Below are 27,099 nucleotides of genomic sequence, written 5' to 3' on the forward strand. Positions count from 1 at the left end.
TAGGGCAGCAAGTATGGTTTAATAAATAGGATATGAAACACCCATGTTTTGCTCAGCCTTAATGACATGCCGTGTTTTATACAAGCTATGAAACTTGATACTGCCTCTTTCATTTAGAAGGCTGTGTGCACTTTCTTTCTTTGATGTAATTCAGTTGACGGCAGTGGGGTTGTTCCTGACTTACACTAAGAGAAATTAATAGGCAGTGAAGAGTGACACAGGTTCACACCCAGTGTGTGTTGACTCATTTGCTCATTGGCTTCTTTGTAGCAGAAAATGCTTTTAGGGTACCCCTGAGGAATGTATCCAAGTAGAGCCAAGTTTGAGATGAGGTGTGTTTAGCTGAGGGCTGTTCAAAGCCATGGCTTATTATATGATTTGTAATGAAGGTGAAAATCGATGTTTTCATGTGGGAAAGGACTAACATCCGCTGACCGGACCAATTAACATGCACGCCTGTGGGTTTTTTAATTGCATTTCTAATTAAACTGAACCAAAGGGTTGTTTTAGATGTCTTCTGGACAAAGAGTTGCTGCTACGAACACATGCAACCCTGCTTGTGCACAGGGGATGAACAAGACAAATTTCCAGAGGCCCCAGCTACCTCAACCAGTTGTTGATTCTGTTCTGGGAATGCACAAGGGCATGTGCTTTTATTGAAGTAGCTTGCTTCATGCCTTCCTTAGTTTTCTGACTGTGTGTTTCATTTGGGACATTTCCAGTCTGTGAGGTTACCTCATCTCAAATTTCTCCTTGCCTTCTCATTCCTTCTGCTGGGCCCCGATCTCAGATGTTGATGTTTCATCACTATGGTCTAGGAAACTGTTGCCTTTTTATGGTAGTTCTTGCACCTCCCTTAGCTCTGATTGATTTTGCAATGTGAAGTAAGATGCAGGCTCCAGCACATCAGGCCTCACTGTGCCAGGCCAGAGCTTGGCTTTATATCTGGATCAAAGCATCTGAAGTGTACTTAGGTGGAGCCATCTTCTCCAGTCTACTGGTGGGCTGTCAGTAGTTTGCTTTACCTGTCCCATGCCAAAGCTGTCTAGATCCCATTAATAGTCTGGGCCTGTGGCTAAGATGCTGAAGATTACTAATCCCGTCATCCAGAGAGCTTGGGGTGAAGCATCCTCTCAGCGTCAGCCAGGGACTTAAAATATGGATGATGTGTAAATCCAGTCTTGACAGCAGGCTCTTCAATGATGGTGTAGCTATGTGCTTAGTGTCTTCTGTTCCTCTGGGACTCCGAGGACAGCTTGCTCCTGCCTCTGTGTCTTTCTGGCTCAGTTTTCTCTTCAGCCAATGCTCTGTTGTGTCCTAGTTAGCTTTTTCTTCTGTGCACACAAAAACTGTGTGGCTCTGAAGGAGAAACATCTTGTTCTCCTGTGTACAGCATTTTTAAGTTAATAAACAGAGATGCTGCCATTGCTCATCTAGGGGAAGAAGTAGTACTAAAACTGGTGAAGTTGTTGTTTAGGACTGTAATTAAACTTCCAGACTTACGCAGTAGAAGGTCAATATACCAAAGGTTTATGCCTGGGAATTCAGAGCCTTTTGTTTGGGTTTTTTGTTTTAGTTTGTTTGTTTTTGTTTTTTGTTGTTGTTTGGTTGGTTGGTTTTTTGTTTGTTATTATTGTTTTATTTTGGGGTTTTTTGGTTGTTGTTGGTTGGTTTTTTTTTTTAATTAAGGATTATTTTGTTTGATGATTAGATGAACGGGACCAGAAGTAACTAAATCAGCCGGCAAACCTGCCAGTGACTCTGGTGGGTTTGTCGTGAAAACTATCAAGTAGTTGACACACAGCTCAGATTGCATACAGTACTCAATACAAAAATAAGTCATATAGACTACTAACCTTGCGTCCTGCAAAGGGTAAAATACAACAAGGCTGGTTGGAGCATCTGTAGTAGCTCAGCATATGGAGGTGTATGTGTGGAGGCTTCTAAATAAATGCCGAATGTCTTCCAAGTTGGCTGAAGGGAACGGAAGGGAGAGGGGTGAATATCTTGTAACTTCAGATGTGTTGCCATGGTGACATGAACCAATAAGCTAGAGCAAGCCTGGGAGTAATCTATAATTGAGAAGTATAGGAGAGGCAAAGTGGCATTGCTGTTTGCAGAGATTCAGGTACATAATGGGGAGCCTAACGCCACGTTCATCGTGCTCAGTCCTGTCCTCATTCTGAAGAGTACTTACAGTTTACCTACTGCTGGTTTTCAAAGGCTCCCTGCCACTTGAAACACATATATTTGTTTCATTTTTAATAGCAAGTTGTTGACCTCTGCCAACATCTGATCCCAGTCAGGGATTTCTATGTACTGCACAAATAGGGTATGCATGCTGCATCTGGTAACCATACCGTAAAAGCAAAGCAAAGTTTGGTCTGTAACTTCTAGAACTGCTGGTTCTGTATTTCAGTTGCACTATGGAAACTGGATAGTCCTGTAAAGACAGAACACTAAAGCCTCAAGTCAGAGATGCCACCAAGCGTATGATTTACTCTAAGTGCTTAAGTGCTCTAAGTGAGGATGGATAGCCCAAGTGCCTAAAGTTATACAGATGCTTAAATGCTTTGTAAACTCAGTGTTTAAGGACTTCATCCCAAAGGATGCTGGAGAAACTTCCACTGAAATAAGTGAGGATGAAGGAGTCCTCGTGCAGTTTCAGCAGCTACAAGAATTGTATGAAAGAAAGCAAGCACATTATTGCTATTACATTATTGCATACTTTACCATGGAAAAAATAATTAAAATTAATTCTGGGTTTGGTTTGGGTTTTTGGGGGGCTTTTGGGGAGTGAGGGGGTGTGAGGTGGAACGGCAGGGGTGTATTGTATAAGTATTTGGACAATTTAATCAGCATTAAAACCTATTTTAATTATAAAACCAGTATAGGTAGGAAGTTGAATGGGATTCCACAGACAATCCATCCTTTTGAGGTTGTGAATAGCCCTTTTCATTTCCATAGAGTTTTATAAAAAATGTTAAAATAGGAAGGAAGTCTTTTCATTCAAGATCATGTTTATGATCCATCCCTTACAACAATTTTCAAACTGATGTTACACACACTGGGGTACTTGTCTTCTAACATTACTTACAAATGTTAATGGAATTGTGCGCTCTGTTTTACTTGTGTTTTAAACATGAGAGATACTTTACAACAAACAAAACATTCCTGATATAAAATGTTGACTGTCCAGCAGATCTAGGGTTTTGCTCTCTAGCCCAAGTTGTTTAAAATAATAAAAAAATTGGCTGCTTTCATCAGAAGTTGCAGTATTTAAAGTAGTAGTCTATATCTAGAGAAACTGTGTATTTACACCATGTAAATGAAGAGCTTTGTTTCGCTGCCCTTTTGATATTTAATGATGACTGAGATTGCAGACTCGTTGGAGAGATCTTCCACTGTGTTTCAGTAATACCAGCATTTTCAGAATCTGAAATTTTTTTTGTTACACAAGTTCCCACCGAATGAAAATAGGTGCACATAGCTTCAGGCAAAACAGCATTTTTACCCCACCATGAAAGAGATCCTGGAGTTGCTAGAAAATCTGTTTGTGATATGCTTTTAGTGCTCATTTTCCACAAAAATATCAATCCTGTATAACACCTACTTATCTATATAAATAATCTTGCTCTGTGTTTGTACAGTACCTGGTACAAGGCAAACCCGTTCTCAGCAGTTTCCTAAACACTGTTGTGATCAAAATAAGTAATGAGGTTTGGCTTAATAGGTGTAATCTTTCACAAAGGGGTGTTGGGGAGAAGCCTGGTCCTGGCGAGAATGGCAGAAGTTGTAATTGTATAGGGATTATAAAGAATGTAAAATTCTAAGATGCAGTCAGTTCTGCAGAGCAATTGAGCACCAGTATGAGTTTGTTTGTGGTTGTATGGCTGGGTTTTTAGTACTGCTGGTGTGAGACATGTAAGTTGTGCCAAGCCTTGATGTGTAGAAGGCAAATCAAGTCATTCCTCACTGAGCAAATCAGAACTCCCTACAGGAATGTTTTTCACATTGGTCTGACTGGTTCAATGTGAGACATTTCAGGAAAGAAAAACTTTGTGAACGAACAAAAAGTTTCAGCTTCATTGCAGTTTCTCTTTGAATTGGGGGGCAGGAGTGGTAAAACCTTAAGTAAACCCCATAAAGAGTCAAGAAAAAGAGCTACAGGTTTGTGGATATTTTTATTCTTGCACTTTGTTTTTCCAGTTCTGATACTGTGTATCCCCTGATCTTAAGTATTTACCCCAGTACTTCGGAGGCTCAAAGTTACATGCAAGTGGAGGAAAAAGGCCATGCATTCTCTCTCTCTCCTGCCCATCCCTCTGTACTCTGCTCAATTATTTTCTATGTTCATACAAATAAAAAAGATAATTGTTTTCCTCCTAACCTTACTTGAAAATAGCCCTCATTAAATTCTGTGGTGGGGAAAGGCTTGGATAGGATGCCAATGTGTTGAAGGGCTTCTCTGTCTGGCTTGGGAAGTGCCTTATGTAAGGAGCTGTTGCACCACAGCAGAACTGAAGGAATGGGGACAGATGGCGCCTTTGAACGTGACTGTAGCTGGGATCCCTTATGGAGATCTTGCAGCGACTGTGGTGGCCCTGGGAAAACAAAGTGATGGTTCTTCCCCACCGTCCAAAGTGCATCTGTGCTCTGCCTATTTGGAGCTACGTGTTGTCGTGGCCTTGCTGCTGCCTGTTGGGGTGAAACTGGCACAGAGCTGCCTCCAGCCCTTTTACTACAGACAGGCAATGCAAGGGAGACAAGACTTTGTTATCCAGTAGCACCCCGCTGCTTGGAGAAATGGCATACATAGTGTTTTTCTGATGTTCTCCTAGCTGCTTTTTCTCACCAAACAACCCAGCTAATGCCTAGAAGATGTTCGTGGGAGTGGTTCTGAATTAAAACTTCCTGCAGTGTGCGTTGCACATCTTGGAAAGTGGAAGGTTACCATCCAGCAGACATGTTCTCTGCTACCCCTGGCAGCAGGATGTTAGCTCGGAGGGAATGTAGCAGGACAAAATGATGGTGTATTAAATTGAAAATCAGAGCAGTGGAGGGGAGAAGCTGCCAAAATTTCAAATAAAATTATTTGGGTGGGTTAAGGAAGTTGGTTAGCCAGAAGTTAGAGCTTGTTTTCCGGTTCCTTTGCTGTAGTTCAGAGATGCAGTGCATAGAGTGGTGCTACTGCTGCTTAACTTTTGATTCATTGTCCTTACTGATAGAAAGTTCCTCCAATACTATCTAGATGTTTAATGCTTTAATGACCTGTATTTCATGTCCACTGCACGTGTTCTCTGTTGTGCACAGTAATCTTGTGAATATTAGAATATGATACTTTAATCTCTGCTATTGTCTGAACTTCTGTTAATTTAGTCTTTCTGCATAGGTCTTGCTTTATTGGAGTTACTTTTATTGCTGCAGCAAACTGGATAGCCAAAGGGAATGAACGGCAAATAATCCTCCCAGAGAAAGGGCTGTTGGTCCGTGGTGGTCATGGAAGGGCTGCACTGGCCTTGACAGCTGTGCTGAGCAGAGCTGCAGCTGTGTGACACAGGTGAGGAGGGGGATGCTGCTGAAGCGCAAATGAAATCAAGATGTGTCTAGTAAGGGTCTGAAGTCCCATCCTTAGTTGTATTTGGTTCAGTGGCTCAGCAATTGATTGCTTAAATAAGGGGGGTTTTTCTGTCCTGTCAGCTTTATTCTTGGCCACATCAAGTACTCTGAGCAAGCTGCCTTGGAGAATTCAGCCTTTGAGCGCTTCTAATTCAGAAAATGGATTTTCTGGATTGTGAGTAACATGTTTGTGTCCTTGTATTTCCCTGTGGTTCTGTCAAGCGAAGTTTTTCAGCTTAGAGAGACGTGAGAGGTGGAAGAGTTGAAAAAGGGAAGAACTGCATTCACTTCAGAAAGAAATGTGGTACTTTGCACCATCCCAGAGTGCTGTGAGCAGTGATGATCCTGCTGCTTGTTCTGCAGCCTGGCGCAGGCTTTGGTGGGCATGGAAATGAACAAGCACATGTTTACCATTGAGAAGCTTGTCTTTCTCTAATATGAGTATAGTCCTTCTGCAATATAGCAAACCAGCCTGGACTTGGGCATTAGGAGTTTTGGACTAGGCTGCAATCCTTTAGATATTTATGGGTTTTTTTATACAGATAGACATACGTCACTCTGCTAGAGAGGTACAGGAGTAGCAATTTAACAGGAAGTAGGCTGTATGACAATGTAGCAACTACTCAAGCTACTTTGCACTCTGTATGTGAATTTCACACAGAGTTCTCATGGTCCTGTGCAGGGCTCTGGGGTGACAGCAGAGGGAATCACAGGGCTGCCTCAATATGCTTGTTATGGTGGTGACTCTTACGGGTTGAAGGCTGCTGGTGCATGGTCTGTATGGCTGTGGCAAACATTACTGTGAGCTTGTGACAGACTGGGCTTTGAGAGCAAATCTTCTGTAAGTGAAAGGAAGTGTGTGTGTCCTGGGGTGAGCAAGTTGTGGGGGCTGCTGCATGCTGGTGCAGCTGCACAGCTGTCACACCTGAGTGTAAAGTGAAAAAGGCTGCTGCAACAAAGTGATTCACATCTATTTAGCAAGTGCTCCTGAGTAATTTGGTGGGCTGACACCAGATCATGACAATAGACGTTGAAGGGTTACTGGTCTCATCAATCAGCTTCTGCTTGGCTGCTGCTCTGTTGCAGCTTCTCTTGCCCTATTTCTTCTTGAAGAACTGCATAGCTGTAGTGATTTTAAATTTTATCTTTATCCTAACCACAGGAGATAAGTGTGATATGGTTGATATTATGACACATCAGATTTCCTTGGTCTGTTCCTCATTTGGTTTTGGTTCCTGCTTCCACACAGAGCATACACCTGTGTTTTCTGTCATCCACGGCTATAAGAAAACAGGTAGGTGAGGCCAAGATGTGAAAGAGCAATTTATAAAAGGCTGGTTATCAGAGCTGTGTTTCTGTCATGAATTTATGGTGGCGTATGAGTGAATGACGAATTTTGTTTGGTCTGTAAAACATTAGAGTAGAGCCAATTTGGACATGTAGCCTTGTAAAGCACATAATGCCGTCTCTGAAATAATGCTGGTTTCTTAAACACATGTGCATAACAGATGCTTCTGAAGCAGCTATTTGTACAGGGTGTTTAAGAAACTGCTTTGAGTATCTTCCTCAACAAGTTTAATTCATGTTTCTTACCCCGAAGTTATAGTGCTCTCATCTGCTAAAGTCTTAAGTAAGGGCAGTTTTCAGTAAGATTAGTTTTGCATTCAAAGTTATTTTTTGGCTTAGAGAGACAATGAGAGGTGGAAGAGTTGAAAAATGGAAGAACTGCATTCACTTCAGGAAGAATTGTGGTACTTTGCACCATCCCAGAGTGCTGTGAGCCATTGGTATGTTGATGCTCTTCTTGAAGAAGGAGGTTGATTTTTTAGTAAATCAGTATGTTATGAAATTTACTTTCAGGCAGTGATGTAAACAGCCATTAGCTTTCAGTAGTAGTTAGAGGAGAGGTAACACACGTCTTTGCAAACTAGGGCATGCACAGATGAGTGAGTTAAATTGAATGTTGGCTTATATAAAATGATGAGTGGACAGTGCTGGTGTCCCATGCAGACTGGGTCAAAGATATACAAGTACAAGCAGCTGTAGAGACTCTCCATCATTTGAGATGACAGAATTCCTGTGCTTTGAGGAAAAGGGCTTGGGGTCCTGATTTTCCACCAGCATGAGAATGAAACATTCACAGTAATTTTGTTTATCTGAATATTTGTTATGTTGATTCACAACATTGGCATCAGGCTGCTGGATTAAAAGTTGCTTGACTATAGACACACTTTGTACTCTTAAGAGTACAAAGGTGCTGCTTTGTATGTGATTATGCAAATGGGACCCTGGTGTGTGTGGGTGAAACATAAGTGTACCGCTTATTTCTACTGGCAGTCAGGCTTCTGAAAAAAACGTGCAGAAATGAAGGAATCTGGTTCTGGGATCCACCTATGTGAAGCATACAACTGCTTTTCAATAACATGATGAAGATAGAGTATTTGGCATAACAGCCGGGTGTGAGGAGACACTGCCTCAGGGAGTGTGATAAGTCTCTCAGCAATGGCACAGGACTCTCAGTGGCTACAAACTCTGGAGAGAAGGAATAAAGCCAGCCAGAGTCACATGTCGGTGTTTTGAGGGTCCCTTTAGGTAAAGTTTATTTAGCTTTCCTGGAAGCTGCAGTATTTAGTCTGACCTGAAGCAGCAAACAGATGGAGGGATGTATTCTGTCAGAGAAGAGAGCTGTATTTTTGGCTTTTACTTCAAGCAAGAGATTTGTAGGTGGCTTGCTTAGTGTTCCATGAATTTGATGCTCTATATATTGCTAAACTGAGCCTGTCTTTTGTAAGCAACATAATTTTACAGCCTCCTTATGCTTAAACTGCTTCTTCACTCAGGAGTTAAAAACAGGTTCCTTCCAAATTTGTTGCCCTGTTAGACCATACGTTCTGCTGCTGCAGGGAGCAAGTCATTCATGTTGGCTTAACTGGGAGTTACTTACATCCTCCAGTGGAGCCATGTATTTCACTTTACAGATGAACCAGTGCATTCTGATTTTGTGTTTACATATCTGAAAAGCAGGATCCTTTCAGGATTAATTTCTTTACAAGGCTTTTAACGGAATGGAGGCTCTTTCCTGTTAAATTGAACTCAACTTGTGCAAGTGCATATGTATAGAAGTCTCTCCTTTCCCCTGAGACCATGCCCAGTTAAGAGGAGGAGAAAAGTGAACATTCTCGGGAAGGTTTGTTCTCGTCATATTATAGCCTTATAAAATAGAAACAAAACTAAAATTGTTGCAATGCTGCTTAAGTAAATAAGAGTTTGAGGTGGGGCTTGAAAATAGTTCGTTCTCCCTTTTTTTCAGGGTAAGCTGTGCAGCATTTCAAACTGGCTTGTGCTGGGAGCGGACATCACCAGCAAGGTATTTCCTGTCTCCTTTTGCCAAATGCTAATAATAATAACAACAACAACAATAAAGTTTTAAAAAATATACTCAAATCAGAACTAAGACATGCATGACTTCATTTGGCAGCACGGGGCTTGCTCTACATAACTTCTGTCTTTATTTTTTTACTTACATGCCTGCCAAGAGCTTCTGAATTCATTTTCCCCTTCTCACTCCGTCTTCCCCCTGCTGAAGGAAAGGCATAGTGTATCACACTCTGAGCCAGAGGAACATATGGGATGGGGAGCTCCAGCTGACCAGTTCAAGAGCTTGGCTGTCATGTGAGCCTTGCCAACAAATTTCAGTGTCACAGGGAAAACCATGAGAACATTTCTGAAGTTTCAGTCCTGCAGAGAGTAGCCAGGAAGGAATGAGTGGGAATTTCTTTTTCATTGAGGGAAAAAAAAGTGAAAGTATTTTAAGTGTGAGACTCTGAGCTGCCTCTGCTTCTGAAATGGTGGTACCCTGAAGAGGCAGGCTTAGATTTGTGGCACATTAAAAAGAAGTAACAGTTTCATGGTAGTTGATAGTGGTTTATGACACATCAGTTCCTGTTTCTGCTTTGTTTTTGAAGCTGCTTCAGTGCACCCAGCTTCCTTTCCTTAACTACTAGGAACTCTGTGAACCCCTGGCTTGTTTGTCTCCAGCTACAGCTGGAAATGCTGGATAGATCTCAGCATCCCATTTTGCCTAGGCAGCATCTGTGTTTTCTGAGGTAAAATCTAATACACAAATATGAACATAATTTCTGGAATCAGTTAGAAACTGTGCATCCACATGATCCTCTGTGTATGTGTGAATTGTTTTCATTTGGCTTGTTAAATTCATTAAAGAAGAAAAAGCTTCCAGTGGAGCTTGATTCTGATGAGCCTGTATGGGTTAAAAGAAGTAGTTACTGTCCAGAAATCACTTTCTTTTGGCATGTGTTCCCTCTAGTCCTTTGTGATATCACCTGAAGGTTTTTATCTGACATTGGTTTTGGATTGAGTCTGCATTGCTGATGGTGCATTTGGCTGTAAAGATGAGGTTTAATTGATTTTCAAGGGTAGGAGAAAATGGTGTTCTTGATAACCATTGCAATTTCAGGTAATGTATGCTAACACTGATGTGTGAGCTGCTCAGAGCTAATAATAACTGGCTGACGTGACCTGACTTGGCTTTAAAATGCCTAGTAGAGCTTGCTGTGGCCTTGTAAAGAGATTTTGTATTTTTGTGTCTGTCTGCTGATGGCTCTCTAGTGTACATCTCCCTAGCATTGCATGAGGATTTAATCACAAATCAGGTTGCTCCAATTATTTCTCCTAGTAAGACTTCAACCTTGTTTTGGCTCCTTAGGGTGGAGGGGCTTTCAAGAGTGGGTAAAAAAGCTGTATACCCTCCCAGTTTGTACCAGAGGACAAAAGAACCATATAGACCCTTCTCTGCCCATTTCCTGGGGCAGCACATGATTTGTGTGTCTCCATGACATTTCTTGAAAGCTCAGGGTAACAGCCCTACATGATTGATTAATAAATACCTTGGTAGCTTTGACAGGGAACACTGGGCATCTCATGGCCACTTCAGAAGGGCAGCAGCAGGCTGGAAAAACTGTAGTGTGCTAACTCGCCTGACCTGCTATTTCTGCAAAGTTCCCACCAAGGATCCTGAATTTTATTTCAGAACACCAAGGAAAAATATGGAAGAGTTTGGAAATGTCAGTGCTGGAAGTGGGGCTTGCCAGAAGTAGTAACAGACCAAACTTGTAAGACAAACAATGCTGCACCATGGACTGACTATATCACCCCATAATCTGTATTAAAAATAGATTTTACTGGCTCTGGTTTTAGTATGATCCATTCAGTAATTCATATGGCATTCCCATATGTTAGGGTGAGAGGAAGGTGGAAATAGTGGGAGTGGGGGAAAAAGACACTGACTGATCCTTATGCCATTTCAGTTCAGTTAATTGCATGTGTTTAAAATGTTGTAACATGAGCAGATGGGGTGTTTCACAGTTATGTGCTCTGTGTGTGGATATATACACACACACACATATATATGAAGTTCTCTAGCACTTGATTCCACAGGGCTGTGCTGAGGCTTTACCAGCCACACATGTTGGGTGTGTATGGGTGGGAGGATGGCATCAGTGGTGGGACGGGATGAGTGATTGGTTTAGTATTGGGATCCCCAAAACCACATGAGATGTGCATGTGTTCAGTGAGCAGTCCCAGAGCTTGCAGCTGTGTTGCATTTGGTGACAACCTCAAGACGCTCTTTCAAACGTTGTTGTGTCTTCTTATTTGAAGCCACACAGCTCTGAAATCAGTAAACAAATTTTTTCAGGAATCTGGGCCTCAAACGTACTTAGTACTTAAATACCAGGGTAGTTTCAGTCTGGGAATAACTTCTGGAAGAAGGAGACCTGTCCCTGGAAGCAGTGGTTGTGTATCCTGCAAAGTTGCAGGAATGTGGGTTCCCTCCTCTTGCTAAGATTGCTGGAGCAGCCAAGCTGCTGAGGGCTGCATGCCAGTAAGCACCATCCAGCTCAGGTAGCATTCTGGTTACAGCTGGGATAATGGGTGGTCTTCTGACCATGGTGAAATCCCACTTCAGTCCTGACTCTGCAGTCTCCTTGTTCTCTTTTGCTGGCAGCATCAGTGCCAAGCCTGTGATGGATGGGTCACCAAGTGACCTGGCTGCTTTCCTCAGCTATTTTCTGGTCTTGTCCCCTCAGTTTTGTCCCTCTCGCCTGCCCTCCACCCTTGCCCCTTCCACACTGGTGCTTTTGGGGAAGGGGCAGCCTCCTCTCTGCACAGAGCGGCCTGCTATTCCTGTGCTCTTCAGCAGGAGTGTGGCAAACAGGCTGTTTTCATCCTTGCTACCACAACCCTCAAAGGATAGAGTAAAGCAGATGGCACTGTGCTTAATGAACAGCCAGCCTGTTTGTCAGCTCGGGCTTTGCTCTGTATGTGTAGCTCATGTTTGCCAAAGCTGGGCTTTTCAACTGGAGCCTCTGCTCCTGCTGGGATCTCATCGGGAAGATGAGGGGCCCCTCCTCTCTCTCCCCAAACTCTGGTCCCTAAGGTCAGCCTTTGCTCAGATCAGCTCTTCCCTGAGAGCAGCCAGGCTTTCAGCAGGACCTGTGTGTATGGCTGGGCTTCAGTTTGTGTAATGTAATTTCTCTGCATCTTCAGATAAGACAAATCTTTTATTTAAAATCCACTTTTTTTTCTATTTTTCTGGTCCTAAGGAATTCTTTGGGATAGTCTTTAGCTTTTAAGAGCTTGAAAACACTTGGCTGAACCCAGGAGTGTTGCTTTCTTTCACTTAGACTGGTAGAGACATGTTTGGCCAATTTCAGCATGAGGTGTAAGTGATTTAGACCCAATGGCTCTTTGCTTATAGGGATTTTGTTTCATTGTCACTTTTTGTGTGTATTAGTTCTAGTACCAGTCCATACAGCACTTGCTTGCAATTTTCAAGCTGCATCCTCTTTGCTTTCTTTCCTGCTCTCCATGGATTGGGAGGTGTGAGGAAGGATCTTGTGGCAGCCAAACCACTGTGCTGTCCTCAGCGGATTCCTGTGTCATGCAATATCAGCTGAAAGTGCCTCAGCAGGTCCCAGCTGAGACATCACCTCACCTGCAGCCTGGCAGGCATTGTCCATCTGTACTTACACATGCCGACAATATGTTTGTACAAGTCGATGCAGGACCTCGTATGCTGGGGCTGATTTGGGACTGAGGTATCAAGCTGCTGCTGTGTAGATAAAATGGAAACAATACAATGATCTTTTGTCCTACTATTGGTTAAGAAAGGTCAAATGTGTAGCAAAGCTGGGTTGAAGAAACACTTTCTCACTCAGTTTCTGGAAGTCAGGGCAGAGAGGCAGGGGCTGGGCTGAGCTGTTGCCTCTGGTTCTGGTGAACTACTTGGTGCCTTGCAGCCCCTTTCCTTCTCCCACCCGTTATTTTGTCTCATGCATTTATTTCTTAGCAGGTGCCCTCACACTGGAAGAGCTTTCAGTACTGAAGAGTCTTTGTGGGCTTCAGAAGGGAAATAAGAATAAGTGACTGGGCAGTATAGGCAAGGGATCAGCTGTCACTACCCTTGGTATACCCAGGGGAAATAAGGCTATTCAGTCCAATGCTTTTCAAGAATGAAAGATTAGTTCAGGATGAGAGAATCTTTTGGTCTTCTAAAGGGGCAAAACCTTGAGCCACAGAAATTGAATAGCAACATGTAGAGTGGTAGTTGAATAAAAAATAAAATGAGAACACAGAAAAAAGCCTTAAGCTCTTTAGTTTATCTTATTCTCCAAGTTCTCTATCAGATGGCTAGCACCTGCTCAATGCCTGGGTATTAGGGACATACTGTCAGGAGACTTTATCTTCAAGTGATACCTGCCTTTACACTCTGCCTTCTGTTCATCTGCTGATCACATGTTGCAGGGTAGAAAGCATTTTCTGGTCACAGTGACTTGTTTTTCAAGTTGCTGAAGTATAAAATAATTTCTACCAAGGAGTTACAAAATAAAATAATTTTCAGCCATTTCTGTCTTGGCTGTATGTTGGAGTCAGTCTGAACCAATGCATGTGTTTATACTTATTGATAAAATACTGCTTTATATAGAGGATATTCTCACACTTGGTTTCTCCCTTGTTCAAGGGAATGAAAAGAGACAAGGAAAAAGGCTTTAAGGTACATTAAGAGATGGTTGAAAGCCAAAGTCAGAGAATTGTTATAAATTTCAGTAAACAGGTTGAAGAACAAGGGAAAAAAGATGGAAAAAAATGTAGTGTTAGCAATGTGAGTGTGTATTACACATTTATGTAATTTTAAATTTACTTACATTTGCTCCTATATTTATAGCGTAGAAAAATTTCAGAATTATCCCAAATCTCTCAGGAGAAGACAATGTTTTCTTACCTGAAAGCATCAGGTGTGACCCCTAGGAAGGGCCTCTAGAAGCAGAAATCAGAGGATAAGCTAAGCTCATGCCTTTTTTTCTTCCCCAAAATGTTTTAATGCTTCTAAATATTCACAGTGTTTAACTGTGTTTAATGGTTGATAGATCCTGTTAAACTCCAGAGTAACAGAGTATTTTGGATTTGGGGAAAGGTGGGTGTCGCGGTTTGACACTGGCCCAACGCCAGGCACCCACGAAAGTTGCTTATCCTCCCTTGCCACAGCTGGGCAGAGAAGAGAAAAAATTAACGAAGGGTTCATGAGTTAAGGATTGGGAGAAAATACTCCAAGGGCAAAACACATTCAACTTAAAGATACAAAGTGAATTTATTACTAACAGAGTCAGGGGAGGATAATGAGAAGTAAAATAAGCCTTTAAAATACCTTTTTCCCCCCAGCCCCTCTGTCTTTCCCACTGACAGCACAGGGAGACAGGGCGTGGGGGTTTTGGTCAGTTCATCACCCTAGATTTTCTTTGGCTGCTCCAGGAGAGGAGTCCTTCCCCTGTGAGACCATGGGGTCCCTCCCATGGGAGACAGTTCCCCGTGAACTTCTCTAGTGTGGTTCCAATCTCATGAGCAGCAGTCCTGCCAAACCTGCTGCAACATGAATTCCTCCCATGGGCAAACAGTCCTCCCAAAACTGCTGTGGTGTGGGTCACTCTTCCATGGGGTGCAGTCCTCCAAGGACAGGCTGCTCCAGTCCCTCTCTCCATCGGGTCTCCCACTGGAGCACAGCCTCCTCCGGGCATCCACTTGCTCCAGCATGGGCACCTCCCCCACAGGCTGCGGGTGGATCTCTGCATCCCCCATGGACCCCCACAGGCTGCAGGGGCACAGCTGCTTCACCATGGTCTTCACCACGGCCTGCAGAGGAATCTAGGCTCCAGCACCTGGAGTGCCTCCTCCTTCTCCACTGACCTTGGTGTCTCCATGTTGTTTCCCTCACATGTTCTCACCTCCTTCCCTTCTCTGGCTAGAAGAAAAACTGTGTGTACTTTGATTTGATTTTCTTCTTAAATATGTCATCACAGAGGCATTACCAACCTCTCTAATTGGCCCAGCCTTGGCCAGTGGCATGTCCATCTTCAAAGTCATCAGGGATTGGCTCTGCTGGACATGGTGGAAGCTTCCAGCAGCTTCTCATAGAAGCCACCTCTGTGGCCCCCCTCACCCCCCCAAAAAAAACCAGGCCATGCAAAACCAATACAGTGGGAAACAGCTGCTCTGTTTGACAGTCATATGGGCTATGTGCAGAGATGTCTTTTTACTGATAAGATGCTCTTAAGGCTCTCCAAAGATGTAAGGAAAAGAAAGCTGTTTGGTCCAGCCAGTGTCTTTCACTCAACCTTGGCATGTGCTCTTTATGTGACTTGCCTCTTTAAATGTTGAACCCTGCCCTCAGGAGAGACCGAAGAAGAGATCGGAGAAGAGATCTATGCATGTAAGAGTGGGGAACAGTGGCAGAAGAAAATCTGAGAAAGTTGTTTTCATCAGGGCGCTCTCCTGCTGGACTAAGGCAGGGAAGCAGTTGGAAGCCAGCAAGGATCACCAAATACAATTGGGGTAATAAAAAGGGCTGGAAGAAAAGTGTGTTACCTAGCACTGCAGTGGCTAGAGCTCAGCACCCAGATGTAATCAGTGGATGGTCTTTGAGAAACACTTGGCATGAACTTTAATAGAGCTCTTATAGCTTAACAGACAACATCTTGTAGCAAAGAATTGAAACATCCTGGAGTAGTATCACAAGTTAATAAAGGATCAGGCAGCTTTAACAGATGTGAATTTTCTGACTCTTGACCTGCAGCTCTCTGCAGCAGGTATAGGTTTTGCCACCCGCTGGTGAAAGCTGGTTATTTTTGCATGGCCCTGTGTACTTTTATTAGTAAAGCTGTTCATGAGTTATTAATGACTTTTCATGTTTCCTTTTTATAAGAAGTGCAAAGAATATTTCTTTCTCTGTTCTTCAGAATTTAGTCTCTGAATATGAAAGAATAAGAGATTAAACCTCACATATGCAATGAATAGAGTATAAATTCTATAATGAAAATCCATTCCTTTTTCACTAATCTCTTGTCCTGTGAAAGCTCTGTCAGGCAGGCGATTTATATCTGAGTGTAAGCAATGAAATGTTGAAGAATGATGTTGCCAGTTGCAAGTTCTGAGGCTTGTTGTTTGCATTGACCAGAAAGCAAAAATGCATAATGAAAGTAGTACAAAATATTAGGAAATTGCAACTTCTGCTGTTAAGAGAGTTGCATCCCAAGTTTGTTGTATTTGAGTTGATTTGGGGTTTGCTTTATAATCTGAAGTCAGTTCGTAGGAGGTAAGTGTGTGTCTTTGGAAGAGACTTACTGTACTGAGGTGGGTGGGGAGAACGGCCCTTGGAGCTTCCTTTGTGCTACTAGAATGCTGTTGAGCCACTGGCAAAGTGCAAGTTCTGCAAAGGGAGAATCCCAGGGAGACTCAATAAAATAGCATAGTGCCCAAAATCCAGGGCTTACAAAGGTTAGACTAACACTTTATGAGGAAAACGTCTCTAACAAGATGCCAAGCAAGTAAAAAATAATATTAAAAAAGCCCACTTTCCTCATAAACTAGATTATGTTTATTGGGCTTTTGTGGCTCCGTGGGTGTACCTGCAGACAAAGTACAGCCAAGAACGGGATCTGCGGGAGCCATTCTGCCACATTCACTGGGTGAGTGGCTGTTACAGCTTCAGCCATCCTGCTGATGGCAGTGGGGGTATTCAGGGGATGGCAGAAGATGACTTGAGCAAAACCAGCAGACCAGAAAATACAGTCTTTGTGTGGAGCTGGGAAGAAGTCCCACTGTTGGTTGAAGAGTTGCAGGAGGATGCCCTCCTGTTCATGGCTTCTGTTCAGATCGGGCTTCAGACAGGTTGAGCCATGCTTTCTGTTGCGTTTTCTGTCATACTTTCTTGCAGAGCAGTGGATTAGTTGCTTCTCATTGACTTAGCTGTGGTGAGCGATGATGTTACAGTGTAAATCTGAAAACGCCTTTGTGGTTTGCACTGCCACAAGCCCCACACTTGGACTTGGGAAGGTTTGCAAGGGTAGCTTTTAGGGGATCAGTAGTTAATTTGGAGTTGGTTATCCTGATAATGTGAGCTTTTGGTTCACAGTACAACCCTTACAGTGCTTTCTGTAAATGATGCAGAGTTGTGCATTGATTTTATGGGGTTTGGGTTTTTTTTCCTTTTTGTTTCTTTGGTTTTGACTTTTCCTGCTCTTAAGAAATTTATCTAGTCTGATCTCTTCCTGGTTTCGAAATGGTAGCTTTTTATTCTTTATGAGGAAAACAATGCATTTCAGTCTGAGTTTCATTAACATCTTTCCCCTCAAGTATGGCAGCAAGCCAGTAAAATAATTGTGCTCTTTGATTGTCTCTTACCACAGTTCGTTTGCTCAGAAACTGTCTTGTGCGAAACTCCAGGCCTTGAACTAGAGGCTGACATGAGTATGCCTGACTCCACTGCTGGTGGGCCTTTAAAAGGTGTCAGTGGAAATTCCTCTATACAAGATTCAGCTCCTAAGAAGGGATACCCTACCCCCTGTGTTTTGCTACTGATGTTGGTCCTGCTTTGGTCTGCAGGGCCAACTTCCAAAAGCAGTGAAAGCTCAAGCTCCCATCAACTATGTGCAGAGAATCATCAGTTAAGAAAGGCACAGAAAACTGGATGCTTGTTAATATTCATCCTTAAATTATTTATGCAGCTAAAAAGAATAAACAAGTGACCCTTTATATTTTGTTACAGCAGTTTCCTATCCTTGTATAGTATTGTTAGTGGAGAGCTTGTGTCCAGAAGGGTGTTTGGTGACACCATCCGCTGAATAAGGTCTTTCAGATGCATCTGTCTGCATTAGTAATGAGAATGCTTGCTCTTGTCTTACAAAGGAACCATTTCTTTTAAATATAACCCCCTCCTTCCCAGTCCCTCCACAAATGATACCATCATCAGAATTCTCATTACAGACGTCTTTCATCCCTTTAATGTTGGATGAAAATCTCTTTGTCTTCAAGTTCCTTCAATTATTAATGATTTTGTTGTATTCTTTTTGCCAATTGGTGCAGAGAGAACCCTGGAGCAAATGTGTATTAGCTATTCCATTTATTCTCTCCTCTTCATTCCTTCTGTGGTCTTTCTTAATGTCTCTCCTGGTCTCTTACTCAACAGGTTCTGCATCATTGCTTGGGCTTTTTTTTATTCAAATATAGGAGCCATTGTGCCCCAAAGACTAACTTCATTTTTGAAACCTTCTAAAATGAGGTAGGGAGCCTTCTTGCAAATGCTGGGAACATATGTGTTTTCCAGTCTCTACTGTGGTGTTAATAAGTGGTCAGACAATTATCTGAACCAGTTGCACCCTATGGACCAGGTGGAAGTCTGGGGGATGGCAGGTCACAGACCCAGTAAAACTGTCAGCTCCAGATTCTAAAGTACAATCTCACTGGCATTGTGGAGAGGCAGCCTTGGTGCCCTCTCCACCCCACTGAGGTCCTCCAGCAGCAAAGAGGGGAGGAGTAGGTGGGATTCACGTGGAAGAGCTACAGGCCTTGTCCTCTGAGAGACTGAGCTGATGTAGTGGGAACCCTATAGGAGCTCCCCTTGGCATTCCTTTTACAGCCCCAGTGTCCCTGAAGCTGTAGGCTTTGCAGCTGTCTGGACCTTAATGGCTCAGATTGGGGCTGAGATTCCCAGCACTCCAGCTGGCCCGTATTAGATAGGTGTGGAGGGAGCAGTGCTATACTCTGCACCAGCAATTCTCATTAGGCTTGGGAAGGATGAAGAGAAGGCAATGTAAGTCAGTCCTGTGGCTAGCTGAATTTTGCTGGAGGCTGTACCAGTTGCCCAGTTAGAGAAACTAGATGCCTGCAGGACAACAGGATCCTTATTCTCTTCGAGGAGGATGCCAGCATATCTAGGCACTGCTCTTGGTGCTCTTTATATAAAAATAAATACATAAATAAATAGTTTAACCTTCCTCAGTAGCAGGGGTTTTAATTACTGCACATACCACACACACACAAATTTGCTTTTAATTAGCCCAGTGAATTACTCTTTTATTCCCCCCTCCTTGATCCTCCTCACCCATCCCCCCCACTGATTTAGAATGTAATTGCTTTCTTGCTTTATCTTCAAAAATTATTTATCTGAAAGATTTTTATTACTGTTTGGGTTTTCTGTACTTTAGAGAAACCTATCTGAAAACATGTGCTTTACAAGGAAAGATTAGAAGAATGTTTTCCCTAACTCCTTTTTGCTTATCTGGACTCTCCCCCATTTGCCAGTATCTATCTTACTGTGCAAACCCCACATTTTGGCATTTCTCCAGCCGAGACACCACCACCACCACCAAAGAAAATGGAGTAATTTTCCCAGTGTTTTAGGGATAGCATCCCCATCAGGATAAATAAAACTGTGATTTGTCTTTTTTTGCCCACAGTAAGCCTTTTCCGGTCAAACTACTGCCGATCTACATAACTCCTGATCTGTCTAGGTATATGTTTGAGGCCTTGTCTCTCAAGATGCTGTTCAGTCCTTTATTTTTTCCCCTTGGTTTCCTGCTTTTAGATCTGGGAGCTGCTATGCAGTATGCTGTAATGATCTTGGTTTTGGAAGATGCTTTCCTGTGAGAAACTCATCCTAACTTGGGGTGAAACCCAAATTTTATAAATGCAAAATCAGGAAAGGTGAGATGAGTTTGCTGGCATTTGTTACTGACAAACAGCTATTGCCAGAAGTATTTTTTAAGTTGTGCTCTTGCCCTGTAGGTACTTGTAAACTGCTTGTTTATTTTTCCAAAATCTTTGCAAAGGTGGCATTTAAGTGATTGGTTTGTAATTTTCCATAGCTTCCTTTCAAGAGACCTTCTAAGAGAGAGTGTGGTGTTTGGGATGATGTTTGTGAAGATAAAGCAGACTCTTGTCTGGTTTGTTTTGAAGTCTTAAATACTCTTCTGAGTCAGGGAGGATCCACACAACTGTCTATGCTGCATCTGCTTTGTTTTGAGTGTTTCTTAAGTTGCTCTTTCCTATTCTAACCTGAAGTTCTGCTTCTTTTTAGAACAATCATATGCAGTATTTGCTCCCTGTTGGTCTTGTGAAAATTGGAACAATGTTGAGTAGGTTGAGTCGAAGCCTTTTGTGCATCATCTTTGTTATGCCTCTCTGCTGAACCATGACTTGTCCTGTCTGCTTTTCAGATCATACTGATTCTTCTTTTGTTGCCTTTTATGTTACTGGCTAATCATAATTCAGTTTGTTCCTTAACTTCTCTGATAATGTTCCCATGGTTTTGCTTTTCCTTATTTATATGGGATTTGTCTCTGTTTTCTCCCTGATTTTTATTTGAATATTCAGGCTCTTAAAAAGCTTAGCATATTCTTCCTATGTACTTGCAGAGTTTGTTGTTAAAGCTGCAAAACTCTCTTAATTCTGCCTTTCTATTCTGGTTATGTATATCTCTATAGCCTTGCACAGAGCATAAACCCTTATCTTTTGAGCTGTACATGCTTCTGTTGCCTGCCAAACTGAATGGAAGTCTTCTAAAGAAACTCAGGTAGAATGGTAGAGGAGCCAAAACTGGCAATTCGTCTCTCCAGCCTCTCTTCTGCCTTTCCCCCTTTTAAATCCAGGTCATATTCTTCTTGGTGCCCTGGAGTTGCTATAGGATCACTTCTCTGCCAAACAGTACCATCCTTTGAAACCAGTGTAAACCAGTGTCTGGATGGCTTATAGTAGCAAGGATTCTGGTGGCAGTCATTGAAACAGTAGGAGAAGTTTCCTGACTTACTGGCAGTACTGCCATTTGTGCCTGTCATCTAAAATACCATTAATCAAAGTATTACTTCATCTAACAGAAAATCACGTCCCTTGAGGTATATGAGGCAAGTTCCAAGGTCCTTCATTTATCCAAAAATCCCTTTTGTCGAGTGACTTTCATGTTTTCCACCCAGTTCTGATAAACCAGATTTGACTGTAATCACATTACACTTCCCAAAAGTCTCCCTGGTGATGGTGATTGGATGTGGCACCCTTCACTTTGTACCCTGAGCTCATGGACAGTGTGAGTGCTGCAAAACAGCTGCTGCCTTTCACCCTTGGGGCAACTACCTGGTTCAGATGAGGGAAGTAATTTACATGTACAAACAGCTTAAAAATAATTGTGGACAGAACTGTGAGACCAGAGTGAATGAAGGCTATGTTTAAGTTATCTAATCCAAGTTTCCAGTCATTAAACCCATTTTAGTCATGATGTGGTAAGTGCTGTGGGTTCAGTGGGGCAGTGGCCGACTTAAATGTGTCTAAGCCAAGAAGGAATTGGGATCATTGTGTTAACCACAGGAAATCTGCTTTCATGGTGATGAAAACAAGAATCAATCGTAAGTTGCTAATGAATTAACCTACAGTATCTGCTATGTTCATTTCACAGTAAATGTGATAGTCAGAATCCATTAAGAAACCCTTGCAAGGGGGTCCTCTGCAAAGACAGTATCTGTACCGTGCAGTGCACACTGCCAGCCCTCCTTCCTTTATCTGAAATGCTACAAGAGTGTGCATAAATACAAATGCTCATCCAGGAGCACTCAAGTCAAGGAAGGGATTCTGGTGGTTTTAGCAGGGCTTTGTCTTAGAGGTCAGAGTGGTTGTTAACTGTGGTTGGTTTTACTGGAAATCTGCTGTCTGTGAAGGGCAGGTATTGGACAGGCTCAGTTGCATGCAGAGGACCTGGCTGCCCATGTTAAGAGGGGATAAGCTGTTGCACCATTCTAGCAGTTCCACATCTGAGCCCATGTAGGTCAGGCTGAAAGCCAGCAGCATTCTCATAAGGCTGCTTTTGTTGTCTCTCCTCTGAGGTGAGGACAGAGCTGCTTCCCCTCCACACGGCTCAGCTGCTGGGAGCTCTTGCATGAGTTTCTGCCTGATTGCCTTCCTTACATAAAGTGTTGCTAAATGAGAAGCTGTTGAAACCAATTGTGCTACATGGTACTACATGTTACTGCAATTTCTATTGCCTGTCTGGTCGGTTTTGCTGTCGAGGAACAGCAGTTAGCTGAGCTAACCAAATTAAAAAAAAAAATTCTTGAAGGAAAGTATGTACATAGGAGAAAATAATCACCCGGCAGCTTTTAGGAAGGCAGTACTTAGCTGCTAGAGAACATATTTCTGAGAAAAGATTGATCTTCAAGTTAAGGAGCAAATACCTTTTCAGTGAAAGGGGTAACAGATACCAGGCATACTATTTCAGGCAAACATCTATTTTCAATACTGCATTAACTATATACCAGTGTTCTATTGACTGAAAAATATTTACATGTTTTCCTAAATATAAATGGTATTTGAATTGAAACACTACCCAAAACCTATGATTAGACAAAAAGATAAACCTGTGTATTTTGCATTGCAGTTCCTGCTTTATATGTCTTTAAGGCCGTGCCAGCTTTGTTTATATTTTAATTGCAAGTTTTGCAAAATCTGCTTCAACAAATGATTCATTAGTTTAGACTATTTTGTTTATAAATTTAATACAGAATAATAGCTAAGGCTTCTGTTATGACATGACAATTTAAAAGCATTAGGTTACCTGATTAAGTGAAGTACAAACTGATATATTAATAAATTCTATTACAGTAGCTGTGATATTTTACAGTAAGCAAGTTTTTATCTTGACTCATCACTCCACTGGTAGGCCAGGAGAGAGAAAAGGTGAGAACAAGTGGTACAGATTCTATCTGCAGTATTTTCTTAGTCATAAACTATGTGATAGGATGGAGAAACAGTTGGTGTTTCTCTTTGATGTACAGCTTGTCACGTGGACACCCATCAGGACAAGGGCTGTGTGTTCACTCATATAATCTTTGAGCCTCCCAGTAATGCAGTGTTGCCTGCACAGGCCTGTCTCACAGCCTTCAAAGCCATTGTGTTCGTGGATGTATGCAGTGCAGTGATCTGGTTTTGTGGAAAGTCACGGCACTCTCAGGTGGCATTGGTTTCTGCAGGAGGGTTGGTGCTATCAACTGCTTCTGATACTGTGGACACAGGGAATCAACTGAAAGTTTAGACTCCACTTCCAAGGAAGTGGAGTCACAAGGCACTTTTAGGCTGTACTAGTTGGGACACATCAGATGTCTTTATAATGTTTCAGTGATTCCCTGAGATGGGGGTTTGCTTCTGCCATGTCAAAATTTGGGGTGTGATTATTTGCTCATCTCTCTGCTTTTCCTTTGTGGATGGATTTTGAGGTTGGGGTGTTTGTTTTTGCCTAGCTGTCAGTGACACTAGCACCCCAGAAACAGCAGGCCGAACAAGCAGTGAGACCAAGCTGTTCCCCTCCACATGGAGTACACAGGATGGAGGGGATGGTTGATTTTGGGGTAACTATACAAAAGCTTGTGTTGCAGCTGTTACTAGTGTCTCTACCACATATACATACAAGGTTTAGGGGCTAACAAATACATTTCATGAATTTTGCTTTCTTATTCTCTTGTTCTCACTGGTCTCTAAGCTAGAAACTAAGGATTTCCTCAGAAAGCCAAAGAATTTGGTAGCTTCAAAGGGTTAAGTGCAGTACTGGTTGTTCTGAAAAACAGACCTGGGAGTACTTAAATTTCCTACATCTTCCAGCTTGATTTTAGTGACATGTTGGCAGAGAGAGAAGTAGAAAATCCCTTTCTAGATATTCCACATATTGATTATTTAGTTGAGGAGAGTCAGCTAGGATTCACAAAAGAGAGATCATGCCTGAAAGTATCTGTCTGACAAGTTTAAAACAAATAAGCTGAGATAGGGGAAAGAGAGGCCATAATATGCCTGGGATTTGAAGACTCATTTATATAACCATGCTGCACAGAAGCCCACGTTGTATCAGTTAGTGTGTCAGTGGGTGCAAGAGAGCTGGCCACAATAGTCAGTGTGAGGGGATGACTTTGGATGAATACTGGGAAAGGGTAATGTCACCAATACAGGCCTGTTTTATTGGTAGCCTGGGAGGAAGGACAGATGAGTCCTGTAAAGATGTTGAAATCTGCTGTGGATACAAAGCTGGTGGCACCACTGGTATAAAGGAAATAGTATGATTAAAAGGGCCCTGGACTGGCTGCATGAGGTGGGCAGAGCAGCTCCTGCATGCTTGTACTTTGAGGAGAAGACTAAAAACAAAACACCAGGGTCCCTCTGTATCCTTAAACTTTCTAACCTGCCTTGAAATCCTTGTTACCCACTGAGGCTGCTAACTGGGCCAGTGGCTTTTCCCTAACTGCTCCACATCCATCCTCTCTGTTTTCAGTAACCACAAAGAGGAAGATGGTGACTCCAGCGTTATAGCCCTCCTCACTACATAGCCCTGGTGAAAGAGCTAGCGTGCTAAACTGCATGTGTTTTTCTAGAATTTATTACTGCTCTTCTATTTTGTTCTTCCCCTGCCTTGAGAAGGGGAAAAAAAATAAAAGCAAGTTTTTCCCTCAAATGGATGGTAAAATAGATAAACTGATGTTTATTACTACTGCAGAGGAACAGACAATATTTAGAGAGTCTGGTGAAGCATCTATCTCCTCTTAAGCTCTCCAGAAGGCAGAAATCCCCAGTATTGTTTCAAGTGCTAAGGCAATAGTGAATAAAAAGAAAATTCCCTGTTCCAGGCCTATTTTTACCAGAGTGGTGCAGTTCCTGTTCAGTAGACCTATGCCTCTTAATCTACATCACTAATGATATTGGAAACTATTTTAGGCATTGCATAAAATGTTCATCCAGTCTTTGCTAAAAAAGAAGCAACCAACCCACAAGTCCTTTGTTAAACACTGGTTGCAAGGCTTCAGCAGTGATTTGGGTAGAAAGATCTTGGGGAGAGGTTGTGGAAGTGTCTTGCTTTGTTTTGGAACGGAGGTTGTGTGTGACCTTGGGAAAGCCCAAACCTATGGTTATTCTTTTTCCCCTCACCCCCACCTCCCCCACCCTCCTCATTATCCTGGAAATGAAGAGAGCCACTACAATTATCTCTTTAGGGTTTTGGCTCTTTTAAGTTAAAATGGCAGCTGTCTTCTGTTTTGCCCAGCATCTTGCACAGAGGGACCCAGTATGCAGCTGGGCAGTAATGAAGTTGAGTTCATTATCTTGTGTGAATGTGATAATGAAAAAAAATCCACCTGAACCAGCAAAATCTTAAGAATTTAGATCAGGCCTCAGTCACAGTCTCACTACCTCCTTTACTGAGATTGTAAATGTCTTTACTCCTCTTTGAGAGGAATAGTGCTGGAAATGTAATTTAATTATTTCCTGGACTTTGTCTTGTCAGCTTCCTTATATTTGTATTTTCACTGTGTTGGGGTGCATTGATTTTATGTGAAGAGTTTCCTGCTTCTGTGACTAAGCCAGGTAAACATGAGGTTAAATCTCAGACAGGGCTGAGTGTTCTCTGTGTTCCAGCATCTATCTGGATTAGGCACTTCATCCCTGTCTCCTCCTATGCCTTTTGTCTTGTCAGAAGTATTTTTATAGGTACAGAAACATATATCGCAGGGCAACCAGAACAAACTTGATGATTAAGATGGTTTTTATTTGCAGTATCTTAAGATGAAACCATTTGCCATGGGCTGTTTCAGCAGATTGTGTCTCTGGAAATGCTTTCATGGGCAGACTGAAGGTGATTTGGGTGGGTGGTTGAACATTCATCACTAGGCTCCAGGGTATAGGACACAGGCTGGCAATATGTATCCATCGCTTGTGAGCCACGTGAGTTCTGTTAGGAACCTCTGAGAGAAATTACAGGACAGTTTTCAGGACTTCTTATTCTTCTATCATCCCAGCTCCAATGATGATGTTGCTGGGACCTCCCAGAGCTCCTGGTTGTTTTGGGGAAGAGTGGCTGGTGAAGGGGAGCTGCAGAAGTGAGGGAGAGATCGTAGCAATGCTGTGAACAAGCACCAACTGGTGAATGGTGGAGCTGAGGAAAATGCGGGCAGGATTAGGGTTTCCTTGGTTTCTGCGGAGAATGATCTCTGCAGTGGGAGGTTTGGCAGCAGCAGGCACCCCTTCCCATGAGTCACAAGAGACTTTTTCAGAGGAAAGGCCTAAGAATTGCACTAGGGCCGCTCTTGCTCATTTTTTTTCTGTTCCTTCCAAAAGGCCTTTTTGCTGCCATGTGGTACCTGCTCCACTGTCATCCTTGTCCCATACAGCCTACCTTCCTCCATTTCCTCATCCTCCTCACTGCTGTGGTGGTTGAGAGAGTGGGGGAAAACTGTCAGCTCAGGACAGATGCTCTTAAGTTACTAAGATTTGTTTATAGCAGTGAGGGTGGAATTTCTGTTTGATGCAAAGGTTGATGGATGTGTGAAGTCATCATGTGGTTGTGGGGGAAGGCAGAAGGGAATTGATTCCCTTTGTAGCCCTCTATCCCCACAGTTTTGGGAGACAACCCCTGGAAATCAATGGGAAATTTGTTACTCCTTCCTGTAAGCCCCTTGGCCCACTCAAAGGTAAATAGGGTTTGTTGGACCTCTCCCAAACTTTGCAGTAGGGAGATGTTTGATTTTCTTGTTGATAGCCTTCCCTGTCAAGCGGTCTGATGTCATGGGGACCAAGAAACACCAACTTACTGCTGGGAAGTGAACCTAGTTGACTTCTGTGTCCTGAGTGCAGGGAAATTCAAGCTTTTCTTCAGTCCTTAAGAGCGTGCCGGGCTCATTGGTTACTCCTGACTGCTCCTTTGCTGTGTATGCTGTTTCATTACAAACTTACAATGCTTGAAAAAAAAACAGTTCGTCTTTTAATTTTTCTTCTACTCTTTTTAAAAGTTCATTTATGTTTGTTTAGCCCTTCTTTGCTAGCCCTCCACAGCTGAGCTGTTGAGCTCCCCAGGTCCTCACAGAACACTGGGTGATACCCAGATTCATAGGTCCCTTTTCCTACTGAGATTAATATTGTCCTGAAGAAAGCCTTGAAATAGGGAGATGAGATCAAAGCAGACACAACAACTGAATAGTGGCACTAAAACTGAAGTCCTCACTTCACAAAGAACTTGTTTTTGAGCTGAACTGTGCAGTGAGCCCTATTATACTCTTGTATTAGTCCTGAAGGGTTCCTGCTTGCCCCTACAGTCCTGCAGCACTTCTGCATTTT

General features: G+C 42.6%; 1 protein-coding gene across 44 annotated transcripts in view; it reads left to right on the forward strand.

The window, feature by feature from the left end:
* MAP2 (microtubule associated protein 2) overlaps window positions 1–27,099 on the forward strand; it is a 248,766-nt gene that overhangs the window by 74,587 nt on the left and 147,080 nt on the right. For 5 of the 44 annotated variants that reach the window (XM_032115013.1, XM_032115015.1, XM_032115026.1 and 2 more), the window contains one exon: window positions 8,930–8,986. The exons of the other annotated variants lie outside the window; for them this stretch is intronic. The gene's annotated coding sequence lies outside the window, so the exon portion shown is untranslated. The remainder of the gene's footprint in view (window positions 1–8,929; window positions 8,987–27,099) is intronic. 44 annotated transcript variants of the gene reach the window in all.

This window comes from Corvus moneduloides, chromosome 7 (assembly GCF_009650955.1).
Source record: "Corvus moneduloides isolate bCorMon1 chromosome 7, bCorMon1.pri, whole genome shotgun sequence".
Lineage (NCBI taxonomy): Eukaryota > Metazoa > Chordata > Aves > Passeriformes > Corvidae > Corvus > Corvus moneduloides.